Here is a 13,303-nt window from a genome sequence, read left to right as displayed (position 1 = left end):
AAATGTATTATTTCATTTGAGGAAACAGTGAAGGAAAATTCTCTGCCACTAAAATACAGTACTTTAAAAAAAAGGAAAGTTTGTGATTCTTCCTTCAGGTTCAATGCTGTTTTTATTAAAAAAAAACAAAAAGCTGAATAAGATGAAGGAGGTTTTAGTGTTTCTTGAGCACTTACCATGTGTCTGGAACTTTAAGTGCATTCTATATTAATAACTTAGACTTCAAACGAATGAGCTCTATGTAACAGATGGAAAAACTGAGGCTCAGTATATTAGATACATGCTCCAAGCTTGTATACCTGTAGCCTGAAATTAAATACAGGTACCTCTAGTTATACATACACTTCTCTTTCAGTTACAAGTAACTATTCTGATGACAATGTGATTGTTCATATTCCAAAACTAGAACAAGTTTCCTTCACAGAAGAGGTGTTTAGACTTAAAAAGCAGCCTACTCAATTCTGTTTGAAGCACAGAAACCCTATATTATTCAGTAAGAGTGTATTCTTTGTTATCTCCTTGTTATTTCCTGTGTGGAATCAATGTCCGCTGATATATTTTAAACAGGTACTATAAGAGTTCTTAAAAATTACTCCTGATACCCAATCAAATATAATACAGACTACCAGGCATGCCTCAGAGATATTGTGGGTTCAGTTCTACACTACTGCAATAAAGTGAATATCGCAATAAAGCAAGCCACATAAATTTTTTGGTTTCCCAATACTGAAGTTATTATAGTGTTTATACTGTAGTCAATTAAGTGTACAATAGTTTTATTTCTAAAAAACTTACATACCTTAATTTTTAAATATAGCTGAAAAATGCTAACCATCATCTGAGCCTTCAGCAAGTCATAATCTTTTTACTGGTGGAGAGCCTTGCCTAGATATTGATGACTGCTGACTGATCTGGGGGGTGTTTGCTAAAGGTTGGGTGTCTGTGGCAATTTCTTAAGTAAGACAAAAAAACGGAGTTCTCCTCATTGATTGACTCTTCTTTTCAAGAATTATACCTCTGTAATAGGGAATGCTGTTTGATAGCATTTTACCCACAGTAGACCTCCTTTCAAAATTGGAGTTAATCCTCTCAAACCCTGTCTCTGCTCTATCAACAAAGGTTATGTAATATCCTCAATTCTTTGTTGTCATTTCACCAGTCAAGTTTGCTGTCTTATATGGACATGGTTTGTGACCACCCAAAAAATTATAACAGTAACATCAAAGATCACTGATCACAGATTACCATAACAAATATAAAAATAATGAAAAGTTTCAAAATATTGAGAGAATTAACAAAATGTGACACAGAAACAGGAAATGAGCAAATGCTGTTGGAAAAAAATGGCACCAACAGACTTGTTCGATCCAGGGCTGCCACAGACTTTTAATTTGTAAAAAATACAATATCTGCAAAGCACAATAAAGCAAAGCACAGTACAATGAGCTACGACTGTGTTTACTTTTTAGAAAATGGAGTGGCACACTAGAGCCACAGCAATAGTAACTGGCTCACAGCCATACCCCTTTATTTACATATTGTCTGCGGCTGCTTTTGCACTGTATCAGCACAGTTGAGTAGGTACAACAAAAATCAAGTGGTCCTTAAAGCCTAAATATTTATCCTCTGTCATTTTACAGAAAACGTTTGCCAACCCCTGTTTTGGAATAACTTTATTGTGCTATTTAAAAAGGCACCACATTTTTAAAAATGCATTTTCTTAATTTTTAAATAATAATACAGTTAATTGCTCTCCACTGTACTTTATAGTCTCAATTCCTCTCAAAGAAACATTAATCAAAGCTATGTTCTCCTTTTTTAAATTTGCTAAAAAAAACTGTTGTGAATCTGTTTCATTAATGAAAATTCAGGCTTCATAATTATTTCAATGTTTTTTGAAGTAGATAAAGTAGACTAATCTAGAGAGAAGGTTGCTGTTACCACTAAAATTGACACAAGATGCTTTAAGTAAAAGAAAAGTGATAAATGCAACTGCTAAAGTAATTTTAATATTTTCCCCCTTGAGACAGCATAAAGTATGTTTTCTCATTAAAATTGTTTGTGTCAGTATACTATCTTGCTTTTAACATTTTTCACAGTATTAAAATCCAAACAGCTTTTTCTGAATAATTTCATTGGAATAAATATTTAGTTCACTTTACACAGTACTCATGAGCTTTCTCTCTGCATTTCAGGGTGTGCACTTCAATAATTAAAATTTACAATTCCAATAGTCACAAAACTTAGTTTGCTAAAATTTTTATGCTCAATAAAATAGGAAAACATCTTTAAGATAATACTATATAATAGGTAACTTTAGTAATGATACATTCAACATTTACCATAAATCAAATTTCTGAATATTGATTCAAGTACACTACTAAAAATTGTTTATGTTCATACTAAGATTTAGATTTTTACTTTTTTCACTTTTTTAGCTTTAAACCTTTTAAATTATTGTGCTAAAATTTCAATTCTTCATTATGGCTTGTCATTTTAAAAGATTACTCTTATAATAAAATTTCAAAATTGTGAAAGCCTCACTTTGCATTGATATTAATAATTAATATTAGCGTATCCTTTTACCACACATTTTAAAATTAATGATCTCAGCTGATGAGTAGCAAAGCCTGTGCCATATGAGGGACCAATAGTAAACATTCCGTTTGGCAAACTAGAAACCGTGAGCTTGGGTGACCCAGACAACGTGACACACATCAAGTTCAGTCGTTTGTTTATAAATTCTGTTTATTAAGTAAACTCTGGATTTTAAGATATATTATAAAAGAACTAGAGCCATTTGTACTGCGTGCATAATCCCTCCTATCTTTCCTGACTTTGTCTTCTCAAGGATGAGTAAGAAAGGTGAGAACATGTACTCTTAACTCAGAGTGTTTTGATGTGTTTTTCAGTCATGGTCCCAGAAGGAGAATGATGGGATAGTTGAACTGTGTAACTTGAGGAGGGTTTAACAAAAGGACACTTTAAAAAAAGTATGGGAAAGAGTTAGGAATGCCTCCAAGCATCTTCCAGAATCCTGAAACTAATTCCAGAAGGAAGAGCTGGTGCCAAAGGATCAGAGGGGAGGGAGTAGTTGCAGGGAGCAAGAAAGAAATAACTGTGGGCAAAAGGACATTTGACAGATGCTGGCAACTTGTGGCAACCTTGTCGGAGGATCCTGTGGAATAAATACCTCAGTGACATCATTTCCCTTCTTCCCTCCAATCTTCTGCTAGTGCTCCTCAGTGGCAAAATTTAACTGGGAGCCGAGAGCAAAGGGGCACTTGATTTGATCCATACAGGTCAGTTTTCTGGGACACAGAGCAGAGGGCAGAAGACTGGAGATATTTGGAGGGGAAAAGGGAAAACACCCAGAACAATGTTTGAGGGCACTACTGAGAGATTTAGAACTGATTACAGTTAATGACCTTTATGGTCACATAATTACTTTCTCTCTGCCTGGAAAAACAGAGCTAGAGGCATCTCCTGGCAACTCGGAGCTCTGGGCCTCTCACCGCACAGTCACCAGCCATGGCTGGATCAGGATGCCTTGGCAAAGTTGACCTATGCATCAGAAAAGCTTCTCTGTCCCTCCAGCTCTATTTTCTCTGATACAGGCAGGTTTTATTTGGTGCACATTAGTGCAGTAAAGTTTTACGTATATGTTCGTTCCAAGAGCAAAGGGCTAATTTACAGATTTTTTTTTAATTTGACATTTGTTACCAAAATTCCAGTTAGTGTGTTTTTCTTTTCCTTTGTCTCTATTATACACCTCTTTTTATTGATAATTTGAATGGAAGAAGAGAAGCAGGACCAGGAAAGACAAGATCCAGGTCTTTCTAGCTCTTTCTTTTTTGCTAGGATTACAACAATGAATATGACATAGTTTCTGACTTCAATAATTATTATAAACTAAAGTGTAATAGTACATGCTGAGCTTTCACTATGTACCTAGAACTATTTACAAAAATTCAATTGTACATGAGGGTGAAACTTTAAAATGTATTGATAGTATTGACTGGTCTGCAATTGAACATCTGCGATACACAAACACACCATAGCTCAATTCTGATTTAACCACCTTTGACAAATAACTGTAATACAGGAAATTGCAGTTGACACACTAAACTAAGTATAGTGAGAATGAGCCATGTTTTTCTATGAGGAATTGTGAGAGGGAATGGCTTCTGAGAATAAAAAAAAAAAAGAGTCGGAGGTAAAATATAATATAAAAATAAGAAAAAGTAACTTTAGCCAGTACATAATATATACTTGGCATTATCCTAAGAACTTTATTCATAATAACTAGTTTAATTCTTACAACATCCCTAAGAAGTAGTTACTATTTTATTTGCAATTTACACAGAGAAGCTGAGGCACAGAGTGTCTGATATACTTGCTCAAGGACACAGAGAAAGTGAATAGCATACCTGGGATTAAACCCCAGCATGCCAGCCTGAGACCTGTTCTCTACATCACTCTACAAATTGCCTCTCTATGCATACAGGATCCACATACTGATGAACTAGAGAAACAAGATTATTTATATTAATATATAACTGAGAAGTCAAAGGCCAAATATTAATTGTCCTAGCATGAGACTGCAGGGATAAAGGGTGAAGGAAAAAAAGGGCAATCTCCAAATGGAATATATAGATTTCATATTTTAAATCCTTTGATTAATTAAAATTACTTCTACAATGATTCAGCAATCCTATATATATCCCAAAGAATTGAAAGGAGCATCTTGAAGGGATAGTTGCACACACATGTTCATTGCAGCATTATTGCAATAGCCAAAAGGTAGAAGCAACCCAACAGCTATCAACGAATGAATGGATAAAGAAAATATGGTATATACATACAATGGAATATTATTCAGCTTTTAAAAAGAAGAAAATTTTGCCACATGCTGCAACATGGATAAAACTTGGGACAATACACTAAGTGAAATAAGTGCATTCCTATGAAACCTTTTCTAAGCCTAAACCATGTAAAGCGAAGAAGCAATTACCTTAGGACACACCTTGCTAACAGATGCCCACAATAAATAGAAATAAAGTACATATGCTCACAAAGTTGAAAGCTATGGCAGATTGATGCTAAGATGTTGTGTAGTTCCTGGAGAAGGCGCTTGGTGGTGCCATTCTTGCTGCTCAGGCTGTGCACTGCCTCTACAAAAGCTTATTGCAAAACAAATGCTGAACACTGTTTTCACTTTTCACTTTTTTTTTTTTTTGTAAAAGCAAAAATCCTCTTAGGATTTATTTCAGTTAGCAAAATCAGGTACCAACATAGGTCTTTCCATAAAACTTAATTGGCATAAAGTGCCACTTTTGAAAAGTGGGGTGTACCTGTACTGCAGATTCCCCTTTATGAGTTATCTAAAGCAGTGAAATTCATAGAAACAGAAAGTAGAATGGCACTTGCGAAGGGCTTGGGGAAGGGAGAAATTGGGAGCTGTTCAATGGATATAGAGTTTCAGTTTTGGGGTTTTTTTTTTCAGATTTTTTTTTTTTTTTTTGATGTGGACTATTTTTTGAAAGTATTTATTGAATTTGTTACAATATTGCTTCTGTGTTATGTTTTTTGGTTTTTTGGCTGCGAGGCATGTGGGATCTTAGCTCCCTGACCAGGGAGCGAACCTGCACCCCTGCATTGGAAGGCAAAGTCTTAACCACTGGACCACCAGGGAAGTCCCGAGTTTCAGTTTTGCTAAATGAAAAACTTCTAGAGAGCTGCTGCACAGCAATGTATATATAGCTAACACAACTGAACTGTACAGGTTAAGATAATAAATTGTTTTTTAACCACAATTAAATATATGTCTATATATCTATCTATAGAAGATAGATAGATATACAGAAGTTAAATTACTTCCCCAATCTTCTTTGCAGACTAGATATAGATGAGTAGTATCAGCAATAGTCATTTATATTTAGGAAAATTAAAACCTTATTGTGTAGTAAGAAAGAGAAACAGCTTTGAAATTATGCAGAATTGGAATCAAACCCTAGCCCTCCCTTACTTCTGTGTGGCCATGGACAAATTACTTAAATTTATAAGCTTTGGTGTTTTTTTTTAATCTAAAAATTGGAGGTAACATATAATTCAAAGGATTTCATAAAGATAACATTTATGGAAATACTTGGTGTCTGGCAGATGCTCCAAAATTGTTAATATCTGCCCTTGATATTTACGTGAGGGGTAAGGCTTATGAAAGGGAGATTTCTTGAAATAATGACTTTTTGCTCCAGGACTGTAATAGGAAGCAACTTTATATAGCAGATGAAAATGTGATTCTGAATTCAGATGCACAGTTTGTAGCCTAGATCCACTAGTTACTGACCACATGGCACTGGGAAAACTGCTTAACCCCTTCAAGGGTTGAGCCACACTCATATCAACCATAAAACATGGATGATAATAAATGTACTGATTCTATAGAATGTGCAGCAGACACTATAAAGTGAGTGCCAAAAAAATATATTCCAGAGAAAGACAAATATCATAGGACATTACTTATATGTGGAATATAAAAAATGATACAAATGAACTCATTTACAAAACAGAAATAGACTCACAGATGTAGAAAACAAATTTATGGTTACCAAATTTATGGGGAAGGGGGGAGGGATAAATAGATAGATATACAGAAGTTATGATGCTGAGCATATCCTAGAAGAAGAATGCATTGGTATCAATCTGCATGTTAGTCATAGTTTGGGATTAACATATACACACTAGTATATATGAAATAGATAAACAACAAGGACCTACTGTATAGCCCAGGGAACTATATTCAATATCTTGCAATAATCTACATTGGAAAAGGATCTGAAAAATAATATATATATGTATATATATAATTGAATCTTTTTCCTGTACACCTGTAACTAACACAGCACTGTAAATCAACTATACTTCAATAAAAAAATATTCCAAAACCCTATCTTTCCCTTAGGCTTTCTCTACTATAGAGGAAAATAAAGAAAATAAATACGTGTTTTCCCATACTTTCCTATAATTTAAGGGTGACCATGTGATCCAGTTCTCATTAATTACATGTAAGAAAGTGCCTGGGTGTTCCTTCTAGCAAGATTTTCTTTTTCTTCTTAAGAAATAGACTAGTGCTGCAATCAGCCCTTAGGCCTGTCAGCGTTTGGCCTTCCCCTTTTTCCTCTTGGCATTCAGACAAAAAACCTGGAAGTGCAAAAGTTGATGTATAGAAAAAATAGAGATCATTATACCACTGATGAGATGCCACATAAGCCTTAGACTGCTTATCCCAGAATTTCTTGTCATTATGGATTAAAAAAACCAAAAACCCTCTATTCTTTTAGACACCATACAAGCTTATCACAAGCATTAAAGGAAGAAAAGGGAGGAAAACACTTAGCATGGTGACTTGCCTGCCGCAAATTATTATTGACAGGCATGTATGCCTAGATGAATGTGAATCTCACAACCCCTCTATTCCATATTCTATGATGCTGAGCATATGCTACAAGAAGAATGCATTGGTATCAATCTACATGTAAGTTATATTTGAATGTTTTTATCACTTTCCTAACCTTTGCCAATAAATACATAATTATGAAAAGCCAATTGTATTACAGGTTTCCTCAATTTTTACAGTTACTTTCCATTATATTCTGATTGATTGGTTGAACAGTGAGGAAAATAGACGTTCAAGAATGCATGAGAATATATTGTAAAATCTTCCAAAAAGTGTGTAAAAAAATCATTTCTGGGATAGATTTTACTGTTGCATTAAAAAAAAAAATTTGGATCTGCATCTGGTTTGGACTATTTTGATGAGCTTAAAATATCTTGAGGGGAGTAGAGTGTGTATACCATATGCTCAAGCCTTAGTTCATTGATTAGTTTATTGAGCTGAGCTGACTTCCTAGTGTAAAGCTGATTCATTTTTTGATTCATCATAGAGAAAGCTGATAAATTGAAATGCTCTTTCTACTATTATGGAAAATGTATGTTTCTTAATGGGCTTTATAATGGTGTAGTTTTCAACCATGACTTGCTTTCCTTAAACTATCAAGATGAAAGTTAAAGTAGCATTTAATCTAAAACGATACATTCAATGAAGTAAAGATGTGACTGGCTCTTTGAAAGCATATGAATCAAATCATATTTCCAGAGTTCCATTATTTACTGAACCAATTCCACAGTAGATTGTGTTTTCAAGAAAAGGTTGCAACAACACTTCCCAGCATACATGATTTGTTTGTTTGTTTGTTTTGCGGTTCGTGGGCCTCTCACTATTGTGGCCTCTCCCATTGCGGAGCACAGGCTCCGGACGCGCAGGCTCAGCGGCCATGGCTCACGGGCCTAGCCGCTCCGCTGCATGAGGGATCTTCCCGGACCGGGGCACTAACCCGCGTCCCCTGAATCGGCAGGCGGACTCTCAACAACTGCGCCACCAGGGAAGCCCTGTTTGTTTGTTTTATGATGTGATTTTTGACTTTCCTCCAATTAAAAGATAGGACTTAATTCAATTACTTATTATCTAGAAATTTCTATGGTATCTGGCCTTGCCAACATCTACAACTTTATCTAGTGCCATTTCAAAGACCCTGGGTGTTCACAACAAAGAACCTTGGCATAATTTTTTATTTTTGCTTAGATTATTCTTCTCCCTACAGTTTGCTTTCTTGGCCCATTCTTGTATTGTAGATCTAAGCTTAAGTGTAATCTAAAAGAGGAATCCTCTGACTACTCTGTAAATGTGAGACCCCCTTCGTTATTCTCTATTCTCTATATATGATTGATCTGAGGCCCATTATTCATTTTGTAACACTTATTATAAGCAGTAACTTTCATAAGTATATACACACATATTTATTAATTGATTAATAGATCGTCCTCTAAGTTGTAGCTTCAGTTAGTGAGGGGCCAAAATAGCTACCAGATAAGACAAAATTAATAACTATTATTTGAAAGAATCATTGAAATAATGATTCAAAAGAGAAGAGTCATAACTATACCTTGATTACAATACAACAAATGTATAAAGTTTTTCAGGTAAATGGACAGTATTTAATGTTACCATCAATTAGAAAAAAAAGGAAATGGATTGAATAAAAATTCAATTAAACAATACAACAAATGCAGGAAAACCAGAAAATGAATAATAGTAAAGAAAAATTAAAGATTGATAAACATGACATGAATTGATAAACACAGACAAGCAATTAAAAAATAAAAGAGAAAAATCACTTATAAAACAAGAGAGAATAAAAAAGATAACTAATGTAACCAAAGTTGTAAATGTAAGGAAGATGAAACATCAACTAGAGAAATAATTGAGACATTTTAGAATACTTTGTGTAATTACACAATAGTAACAAGGCAACATGAAATAGGCACGATTGACATAAAAGTATTAGGTATGCCAACAACAATGTGAATCAAAGGGAAAAGGCACTGGAGTCAGAGACATATAACAAGGGATTATTTTACATTTCAAGAAATAGACTAGAAATAAGTTTTTAAAACCTCCCAATTTGACTTTTCCAGAAAATATATTTTAAAATGTGAAAATAAAACTATAGGCCTATTGCATAAAATATGTTACATATATTTTATATAAAATTCAGCATTAATTGTTCCATACCTGACAGAGAATATTACTTGCTACATATGGCCAAGAACTTCTGAAATGATAACTAACTCAAGAAGGTTGTGAGATGTAGCTTCCCCGAGGGTTTTCCTGAAGCTAAATTTCCATTTCCACAGGCTATTTGATATATCTCATACATATGACAATTTAAAACAATATTTTTAGCTCAATAACTTATAGCAATAAATGTGTACATGCACAAATATACTTTTAATATTTCAAGGAAAATAACAGTTGGAAAAAAATGATTTATACATTATTTATTTCAGGCAATTTTACCATTATTGAAGTTATTTCAAATCAAGTTAAGTAATAAAGGAATATACTCGTACTAAGGGGTTTGCAAAAATAGTATTTCTGAATTCATAAAGATTAATTCCAAGTTGAATATTCTATGCTTATTCAATCTTCAATTTTTCTCTACCACAAGGAAATTTTATAGAGTACGTTTTATTCACAGTCATCTTGAAAAGCTTATTTAATGATTTTATGGATGCCTTAATTCTACTATCTGAAAAACTCCTGGCTATGAAGGTAGGAAATGGATCCATGTCAGGGAAGGAAATTCATTGTCAACATGTGCTTAAATAGTGACAATGCTTGATGCATTATTTCATTTAATTCCTGCAGTCTACCTATGAGGTAGTTATTTTATTTTAAATTAGGTACTGAAGGTTTTGGTACTAGAGTTATCTGTGCAGGTCATGCTGTTAGTAAATAGCAGAGTGAGACTTGAACTTGGATCAACCTGACTAAATACAGTGTGTGTATGTGTGTGTGTGTGTGTGTGTGTGTGTGTGTGTGGTGTGTTTCCATCTTTCATGGTTTGATATGGAGAAGGATAAAAGAAATGTGGTTAACTCTATTAAAAGCAAAATAAATTAACCACAAGTCATAGAAACATTAAGTATGGTAGCTCTCCAGCAAAGAAAACCATAAAAAAGACAACCCTCAAAATGGGAGAAAATATTTGCAAATGAAGCAACTGACAAAGGATTAATCTCCAAAATTTACAAGCAACTCATGCAGCTCTACATTAAAAAAAACCAACCCAATCCAAAAATGGGCAGAAGACCTAAAAAGACATTTCTACAAAGAAGACATATAGACTGCCAACAAACACATGAAAGAATGCTCAACATCACTAATCATTAGAGAAATGCAAATCAAAACTACAATGAGGTATCACGTCACACAGGTCAGAATAGCCATCCTCAAAAATCTACAAACAATAAATGCTGGAGAGGGTGTGGAAAAAAAGGAATCCTCTTGTACTGTTGGTGGGAATGTAAATTGATACAGCCACTATGGAGAACAGTATGGAGGTTCCTTAAAAAACTAAAAATAGAACTACCATATGACCCAGCAATCCCACTACTGGGCATATACCCTGCGAAAACCATAATTCAAAAAGAGTCATGTACCACAATGTTCATTGCAGCACTATTTCCAATAGCCAGGACATGGAAGCAACCTAAGTGTCCATCATTGGATGTGGCACATATATACAATGGAATATTACTCAGGTATAAAAAGAATCAAAACTGAGTTATTTGTAGAGATGTGGATGGACCTGGAGTCTGTCCTACAGAGTGAAGTAAGTCAGAAAGAGAAAAACAGATACCGTATGCTAACACATATATATAGAACCTAAAAAAAAAAAAAAAAGGTTCTGATGAACTTAGGGGCAGGACAGGAATAAAGACACAGATGTAGAGAATGGACTTGAGGACACGGGGAGGGGGAAGGGTAAGCTGGGATGAAGTGAGAGAGTAGCATTGACATATATACACTACCAATTGTAAAATAGATAGCTAGTGGGGAAGCAGCTGCATAGCACAGGGAGATCAGCTTGATGCTTTGTGACCACCTAGAGGGGTTATGGGTATACATTTAAACATATAGCTGATTCACTTTTTTTTACAGCAGAAACTAACACATCATAAAGCAATTACACTCCAATAAAGATGTTTAAAAAAAAAAAGAATGGTGGCTCTCAATGTGAAATATTATTATAAACATCATGAATTATTTTTCTAAATGATATTGTTTTAGAACAATATTTTATTTCCAAATTGCTGAAATACCACCATAAACATACTAGCATTTTGAAAATATATTAACAAAGTAATAAAGTAAAGCCAAATTGCCCTAGGATAGATGAGAGCAGTTATTAATGAAATAGGACTTTCAAAAATCATAAAAATAACAACAGACTTAAACATTTTCTAGTAAATTGTGAAAAATGGAAATAATCAACCTATTTGTGATAATCACAATCACAAAGAACTTGAGGAATCTTACTATTGTTTTAATTCCTATTCAAATAGATTGGAGTATAAATATGATTTCTTTGGTAACAGATTTTAATAGTCACAAGCCACCCAAGACAAACAAACAAACAAAAACCTTGGACTCAGCTTTTCTCTTATTGCCATCATCACCTTTTCTACAGAATATTTCTAACTTTCTTCTAAATATAAAAAAATCTTCACTAAGTTTTCACTACCGAGTTTTGATGGATATTTACCCAAGGATATATTAACAACTTTCAGGTTTTAAAATGTTTTCTGTTCTGTTTGTTTCATGAAACTCTGACTATACTAATGGTAATCATTTGACATATGTTACACTTGGTCCTTTTACAGAAACAAACAAAAGAAAAGTGGTTTAGAGTCAAACAGCCCACTATCCATCTACTATATCGAATCGCATTAAATAAATCACCTGGGTTTTCCATTTATCAGTTCTAGAACAACTGAATATGGTCCAAGTATTCTGAATCTCATCTTGAATATCTAAGTCAAAAGTCCTTCCAGTATATGAAAAACCATCTGTTACTCATTTGTATTTCAAGGACTTCTTCTAGACACAGCATAATATTATACATTAGTCTTAAGAATTACTGTAGAAACATTTGAAGTCATAAGACACAATTTTTGGAATTAAGCATCATCAAGAAATTTCAAATATGGTTGATGTTACGGAGAATAATAGATGACCTCATCTCACCAGAGTCAATAGTTTTCATTTCTATTACTGGTTTCCAAACTACAGGAATATTTTATCCATTCTTTCAATGTGACCTTTTTGAAGTAAATACTAGAGCTCATTCTCTAAAGGAATTCCTTCCTTGGTGCATGTGCAGTGGCGGGTGACATATGTAAATGTGCAATGGGATACCTGGGTTCTCCAAGAAGCAAGTCAACACAGGATTAGATATGCAAGAGTTTCACTGGGGGTAATTCCAGATGAATTACCATTACCAGCTTTACCTTGCATGATTTTCTGAAATAAAATTTGGACATAATGTAGGTAAATCATATATTTCTACACTTAGATGATCTGTTTTTCAGGAAGTGATAATAATACTTACTTGACTAAATACATCTTCCCCAGTCTGTCTTCTACACTGATGCTTCCAGTTAAGCAATAGAGGAGAGATACTGTCTCTGGAAGACCTTTGTTAAACACTCAAACACCTTTTCATAATGATGGGAGGTTCCAGGGAGTCTTCACTGCCTTCCTTCTGCTAGAATGGATGAGTTTTTCTGAACTGTAATATCCACTTATTTTTGTATGTTTTACCATTTATAAGGCATTAGGGGACCTTACTTCATTTGATCTTCACAATGTCTAGAAGTAGCTAAAGAGTACCACTAG

This window comes from Phocoena sinus, chromosome 5, assembly GCF_008692025.1.
Source record: "Phocoena sinus isolate mPhoSin1 chromosome 5, mPhoSin1.pri, whole genome shotgun sequence".
Taxonomy (NCBI): Eukaryota; Metazoa; Chordata; class Mammalia; order Artiodactyla; family Phocoenidae; genus Phocoena; species Phocoena sinus.
This window is presented reverse-complemented; position numbering follows the sequence as displayed.